We start from the raw sequence: 7,941 nt of genomic DNA on the forward strand, positions 1-7,941 counted from the left end.
GATGCGGGACTTCGTGTGGAAGTCCATAATCTGCAGATTCGGACTCCCCCGTATCCTTATATCCGACAATGGTCGACAATTTGACAATGTTCATTTCAGGAAATTTTGCTCTGAGCTCGGCATTGATCACCGTTTCACCTCAGTCGCTCACCCCCAGACAAACGGGGAAACTGAGGTAACTAACCGCACTATTTTGCAGGGGCTCAAGGCTAGGCTTGATCGGTCCAAAGGACAGTGGGTCGAGGACTTGTACAATGTCCTTTGGGCGTACCGGACCACGTTCCGACTGCCCACGGGAGAGACTCCCTTCAACCTGGCATACGGCACTGAGGCCGTCATCCCGTTGGAGATCGGCCTGCCTTCTCCAAGAGTGGAGCATTACGACCCCGACACCAATTCCTTCCAGCTCAGGAGAAACTTGGATCTTGTCGAAGAGACAAGAGAGGTCGCCCGGGTCCGCATGGCGAGATACCAACAGCGAACGGCCCAATACTACAACGCCAGAGTCAAGCCCAAGCTCTTCAAAGTGGGGGACCTCGTCCTCAGGAGAGTCGAGGCTTCTCAACCGACCGAGCAAGGGAAGCTCGCCCCAAATTGGGAAGGGCCGTATCAGATCGCCCGGGTGCAACGACCAGGGGCCTATAAATTAAAGTCCCTAGAGGGGACCCTGATCCCGCGAAGCTGGAACACCGAGAATCTACGAATGTACTACCAGTAAAACCCCTAGGGGTTCATGACAATCAGGACAATGGACTCAGCTTCCTTTTTGCAAATAATTCTCCCATCTTGATGGCTGTAACTCTCTTCTAACGTTGGGTCGTCTGTGATCCTCAGATTCTCCGGCCAAAATCGGGACGCCTCGAGGCTCGACCGTAGAGTCCCAAACTCCCTCGACCTCGAGAAGTATCGCAGGACGATGAAACATCGGCTTGGCGCAAGAATCCCTCGACTAAGGTCGGGATGCCCCGAGGGTCGACCGTAGAGAACCAGACTCCCTCGACCTCGGGAAGAAGCCGTAAGGGGTGGAAAGGGTGGCTCCACCCGGGGCGCCACAAAGTGGACCCCCGGGAGCGGTCGACGATCCCCGATCCCCGAAGCGAGCTTTCCTCTGACTAAGGTCGGGATGCCCCGAGGGTCGACTGTAGAGAACCAGACTCCCTCGACCTCGGAAAGAAGCCGTAAGGGGTGGAAAGGGTGGCTCCACCCGGGGCGCCACAAAGTGGACCCCCGGGAGCGGTCGACGATCCCCGATCCCCGAAGCGAGCTTTCCCCCGACTAAGGTCGGGATACCCCGAGGGTCGACCGTAGAGAATCAGACTCCCTCGACCTCGGGAAGCGTCGCAGGTCGGTAGAGCGTACCCAGACCCGCCGACCTGATGAAAGATCCCCCGACTAAGGTCGGGATGCCCCGAGGGTCGACCGTAGAGAACCAGACTCCCTCAACCTCGTGAAGAAGCCGTAAGGGGTGGAAAGGGTGGCTCCACCCGGGGCGCCACAAAGTGGACCCCCGGGAGCGGTCGACGATCCCCGATCCCCGAAGCGAGCTTTCCCCCGACTAAGGTCGGGATGCCCCGAGGGTCGACCGTAGAGAATCAGACTCCCTCGACCTCGGGAAGCGCCGCAGGTCGGTAGAGCGTACCCAGACCCGCCGACCTGACGAAAGATCCCTCGACTAAGGTTGGGACGCCCCGAGGGTCGACCGTAGAGAACCAGACTCCCTCGACCTCGGGAGGCACCACAGGTCCGCAAAGCGTCCACGAACTCGCCGACCTGACACAAGATCCCTCGACCAAGGCTGGGGCGCCCCGAGGTCCGACCATAGGGTCTCAAGCTCCCTTGACCTCGCAAAGAGCTACAAATCAATAAAGCCTCCCCAAATCCTCTCAACCTCGGCAGACGCCGTTGGGTCCGTGAGAAGCCCGAGCCCCCTTAAAGTCAAGAATGACTCCGGAGGTCGACGAGGAAGGGAGGCAACCTACTCCACCATGCAAAGCATAACTCTAAGAATGCAAGAGGTACATCTAACTAGACGCCCTCTTTGTCAAGTTTTATCTACGTACTGCTGAGCGGAATCTCATCCAACGTTGGAGTCTTATCCCGCCCCGAAGTCGGGCTTCTCCAATAGGTCGGCTTAAGACCGACCCCCTAACTACATTATGCATGCTCCGTTCATCAAGTCTCCGCAATTTGTACAAAGGCTTCATAAATTAGGGCCCAACTCGGCTCTTCTACGTAAACTCCGACGTCTGGCTGAGAAAGTGGTCCCGACCACGAGTGTACCAGCCAAACACGGGTACCAAGGCAATCTTTGGAAATTCCAGCCTTGCTCACCGAAATCTCGGCAGAATCCGAGAACGATAACTACGAAAACCTTCGGCAATAACTTGTTTATTAGCCCGCGCTCCCTACGAGGGGTTCAGAGTTGAGTTCGGAAACCCGACTAAACTCCCCGAATAGCAGCACGCACAGACCTAGTTCGGTCTTACTTGAAGGACTAAGGCCCGACCTCAATGCCTGGGGAATTTCCTAAAGGCTAAACGTGATGACTTCCACGACTCTCAGATCCGAGTTATAGGACTTAGAGAAATTTTCTAAAAAACCTAAGACTCGGAGCTCCCTTCGGTCGGAATGACTGGAATCCGAGAAGGCTAAGGCGTAGCCCGGGAAAAAGGGGCAACTTCGTTAAGCAGCCCGAAAATTAAATTACAAAGTTAGAGGTCGTCAAGGCGGTTAGCTAAGGCTCTAGCCTCATCCACAACAACAGAGGGAAAGATGAACACAGAATGACAAAAATATTTTTTCATTGACAAAGGGCCGGAAGGCCAATTACAAAATTGGAAGTCGGCCACTCAAGGGCCGACCTCGGATACAATGGAAAAAGAGAAAGAAAAAATAAGATATACGCTAAGTCTTAAGCGGCGGGAGCAACATCCGGGGGGTCGTCCGGCACATTGATGATCTCGGGGTCTTCGGCCAGTACAGGCTCGGGGTCGGGGGCAGGGGCCTCAGGTACCGCCTCCGGGACGGCGTCCGTCTCGGCCGCCGGAGCCGCCTCCATGGCACCGACCGCCTCGGCCGCCCCCGTCGAAGGCTCGGCGGGGTCTTGTTCGTATATTCCCGCCTCGGATGTCAAAATGGCGGGGAGGCCTTCCGCGTCGGACCCCCAGCCCAGGTCCTCCCTCGGACGGACTGTCGAGAGGTCGTACTGAGGGCAGTACCGGCGCATCTGCAGCCGGAAGTTCTCAAAGCCCCGGAGGAACCCGTCCACCGTCTCCTCCTCCAACATGTCGCGGAACTCTTGCGACTCCTTGAAGAGTTCCACGGCATGGTCAGCCCGCTCAAGTGCCCTCCGCTCTCGGGCCTCGAGTTGCTCGATTCGGAGACGGGAAACCCCGTCCTCATACTTGAGGGCCGCGACCTCGGCCTGGACCTCCCCCAACCGCGCCTCCGTACCGCGCATGGCCGACCTGGTCAGGGCATGAGCAGCCCTTTCCTCTTCAAGCGCCTCCGCCATAGCAAGGCGCTCGGCCTCGGTGGCCGCCCTCCGAGCTTCGGCCTCGGCCAACGCCGCCTCCAGCTCGGTGACTCTCTTCTTGGCCGGCTCCAATTGTCGGCCGAGCCACCAGGCCTCCTCTTGACAGCCTTGGGCGATAAACACCAAGGCGTCGAGCTCGTGGACATGCTGAAAAGAAAGAAACGAAGATATCATGAGTTGAAAAACACACAAGTTCGCTAGTAGCTTAAGGAAATTAAGAAGGAAGCTTATCCGGGCGGTGTTGCAGTAAGCACTGTTGACGACCTCCTCCAGCGGAATGTTCCGGAACTCAGCCCGGTCTGCTGGAAGCATCGCACGCCGCAACACGGAACGCGCGACCTCGGCATCATGAAAGGCCGAACTCCCCTCGGGAATAGAGGAGCCCGGCTCGACCGAATCTTCTCGGAAAGCCCGGGAAGAGCTCGGCACGATCGAGCCCGAGGTCCCGGAGCCGCTCGCTTCGGGGCCTCGAGTAAGCCCGGGTTCTGGCCGCCGCGGCCGGGCCATGGACGACTCCCCCCGCTGGGCAAGGGGGGTAGGGCAAGGAGGGGCCGATGCACCCGCCTCAATGGCGACCCGCGCCCGCCTCGGGTCAGCTGTGGAAGCCCCCGCCTCGGGGCCACTCGTCCCGGCCGACGTAGAGGCGCCGTCCGTCCTCGCCCTCTTCCGAGGCTGGGGTATGGCTCCCCCGGCCTCGGCCTCTCGCCTTCTCAGGCGGGAAAAAAGTGATGTGTTGCTGGTCGGCATATGGGGAATATCTGAAATCAAAAATTTCGTTAAGTGTTAGACCAGTGGCAGTAAAACCAAAGAACGAGAAAAGAAAGTAACGTAACCACCCTTACCCTCGGGGCGCGCCGAGCTCAGACCCACGCTCGCCAGGGCGTCCTCCCGCAGGAGCTCGGTTAGGTCGTTGCCCCTCCCGAGGGCTCGCAGAGAGTCCAGGGTCCTCAGCTCCCTCCTCGAGGGCTCAGAGAGCTTATTGAGGGCCTTCAACCGAGGGTTCCCCCACCTCGGGTCGAACCCCCAAGGCGCCTCGGACGCCAGGAAGAAAAATTTCCCCTTCCACTCATGAATCGAGGAAGGGGCACCCTGGAAGAGTGACATACCGCCCCGAAAGGCGAAGTATAGCCACCCTGCGTCCGCCGGGTTCTTCTTTAACAGAAAACACCGGCGGAAGAGGCCTACCGAGATCGGGACCCCGTGCCCGAGGCACAGGGACAAGAACCCGATTATGGTCCTCCACGAGTTCGGAGCCAACTGCGCCGGGACAAGCTGGTACTCGGCCAGCAGGTTGCTCACGAACTCGTGGGCGGGAAAACGCAGGCCAGCCCAAAGTGTCTCGCGGTAGACCGCGATCCGACCTGGGGGCGGCTGCGTCACCCTGTCCCCCGGCCCCGCAGTTTCAAGACGAAACCCGGGCTGGAAGAAGAACCGGGGAGCGGATCAGCTCCAACTCCTCCCCCGACAGGCTCGACCCCACTTCCTCAGGACCCAAACCCATTCCCACAGAAGAACGAAATAAAAATTAAAAACAGCGAATGGAAGCTGGGGAGGAGAAGAAAAGAGGAACTCTAGCAATCACGGGGTAGGAACCTACTGGACATCGCCGGAAATCGCTCCGGGCACCGACGGCAAGGTTCGGTGGAGGGAGGAAGCAAGGGAGAAAGACAACGAAAATAAGAAGCAGCCAAACAAGACATTTAGGGCAACCTCGAGGGGTTTATATAGACCCCCCTGACGGCCCAGATCAACGGAGTCGGTTCCCATCCCCCGATCAGGTTGCGCCACATGTCGACCTCGGAAGCCGAGGCACCGTATTCACTCCGGATTAATAAATCGGCTACGAAATCGAAGCATTGTCCCATCGGATCTCGGGGCCTCATCATGGGTCCGCAAAATCAAATCGTCTTGAGGAACGAGCAGACGCCGCCCCCGCTCCCCTCATTTAATAAGATCTGGGACACGTGGAGCCCCGATGTGGCCTCCACCTCCCCGAAATTATGATCCAGTAACACGAAAGCGGAAGCGTCCGACCTTAGGTCATGCCGCGTGTCCGCTTTAGACCCCGCAACGGCACACTCATTGATGAGTAAGGGGTCTCGATTACGGGATCGAGACACCGCCTCGACGAGCTCGAGGACCCCCATCCTTAATCCGCCGCAAAGCAACCTCGGCAATTCAAGAGACGCCACCCCCGCTTCAAGAAGCGTAGTGATACGAGCTTCATCATAAGCTCGCTGAATAAAGCAGCCTCGAGACGCCAAAGGGCGCAGGTTTCACCATGAAAACTCCGAGAAGCGCAAGGACGCAGACGAGATTCGCCCCCCCCAACTTTAATGATAGACTTTACTTCCCACGTCCGAGCCCACAAGCCGCTCGAACTCGGAAGTCGGGGGGTAGTGTTGGGGGGAACAAGATTTTTCCCAAATGACGCAAATGTTCCTAAGGAGCCGCACGACCTCCGACCCTGGACGGCCGAAGTCGGCGTCCGACCTCGGGACGCCCGACCTCAAGACGACCGATCTCGAGACCTCCGATCCGAGAAAAACCCCGATGTTCGAGGTCTACTCTTGTCAGCCACCTACTACGGCCGTGCACCTCTGAGGTCCGGCCGAAGACCATACCCTGACGCCCCTCTGGCATTTATTGCGCATGATCGCTGTAAACCTCTGGCTTACTCCACAATAAATGCGGATCTCCGGCTTACTCCACAATAAATGCGGATCTCCGGCTTACTCCACAATTAATGAGGATCTCCGGCTTACTCCACAATTAATGCGGATCTCCGGCTTACTCCACAATTAATGCGCATGGCTCCTGTCATCTACGGACTCTCAGCTCTCCACGCAAATTAGCCCAGCAGAGTCTAGTCGACTATGATAAGTCTCTGATCCCGACCATACCTCCGACACCAATGCAATAATTCGCCTGGTAGCGTGCTAGTTCGGGTTGTACGACGCCCTCACCGCCGACATCGGTGCAATGATTCGCCCGACCGTGCGCCGACCTGAACAACATGCCGAGCCGTACTACGGCCTCGCCCTGTTACATTGCAGGTAAACCGACCCCCGCCTATAAAAGGGAGCCTTGGCCTCTCAGGAGGGGATTGGAAGATTGATGCACTCTACAGACACTATTTATCTCCCTTTTTACACTATTCGCCCCCTCTCTGACTTGAGCGTCGGAGGGCCGGCGTCGGAAAACCCGGCCACCGGTTCGTGTGCAGGCACCCAGACGGAGGACGCCGCCAGCTGACGGATCGCCGCCTCGCCACGAGGACCAGCTGCTCCTTCTCCCCGATCACACCAGACAGAGGACGCCGCTCGCCGACGGACCGCCGCCCCGCCGTGAGAACTCGCCGCTCCCTCTCCTCGACCGAAGATTGCCCCCGGGTCCAATTTCTAGCAACACATATGATAATTAAATCTATAAATTAAGTAGAATATTAGTTGAGTATGAAACATATTTTGAAATAATAACAAATATACATAAAATCTGCAAAAATAATTACACAAATGTTCATTTGATAAAAATGAAATTAACAATGCATAGAATATACAATGTTTAAGTAAGGATGCTTGTGATTCGATATCCAAGAATATAAGGGAGAAAAGCAGGATGGGTAGAAAAATCTAAGTTAGAAACAATGAGGGGTTACTTGGGAGATCATATTGAGAATTTTAAAAAATAAAGAGTATGACTACAACCTCTAACAAGACATTATAACTATTATATACTAGTATTTAACACTTGTAATGTACGTGCCTTTCCAAAAAATGAAGAGTACGTAGGAGATATGAGAGTGTGATTAGAAGAGGGAAAAAAACAAAGCAAGAAAAATTTGCTAGACTATTTCTTTAAAAGAAGAAAATGGAGGTTTAGGGCATATTTAGATGCAAAAAGAACTGTTTGGAAAACTCAATTTTCTTAAAAAAATCAAACTTGTTGTTTGTTTACTATACTTGAAAAGCAAAAACTAGGAAATCTAATAACTATTTTTCTAATTTTTTTTGAAAGTATTAATCCCCATTTGGTACTATTTTTTTTAAAAAATAAAAAATATAGAAATTAAAGTAGGAAATGTGTTTGGTAACAATCTTTATGTTTTTCTTAAACAAACTTGCAATATTTTAAAAAAATCAAAATTATATCATGCTAAAATTATATGAGTCATCTATTAAAAAAAAAAAGAAAAGTACTACATAAGAATATATTACATTGGAAGAGAGCATGTTTTACATTCATGGCAACTCGTAATGGTCACTTTGTTGCGGATGCTTTAAGTGGGTGTCAGACAGGTTGGCAGTGTTGTAAATTTTGACATAGAACTGGTTGTTGCATGTTTACACTTAATTTCAGGGTTGGCCTCAGACTTTCCCAACCAAAAAAAAAAAAAAAAGAAGCAT

Source organism: Phoenix dactylifera, chromosome 3, assembly GCF_009389715.1.
Source record: "Phoenix dactylifera cultivar Barhee BC4 chromosome 3, palm_55x_up_171113_PBpolish2nd_filt_p, whole genome shotgun sequence".
Classification (NCBI taxonomy): Eukaryota; Viridiplantae; Streptophyta; class Magnoliopsida; order Arecales; family Arecaceae; genus Phoenix; species Phoenix dactylifera.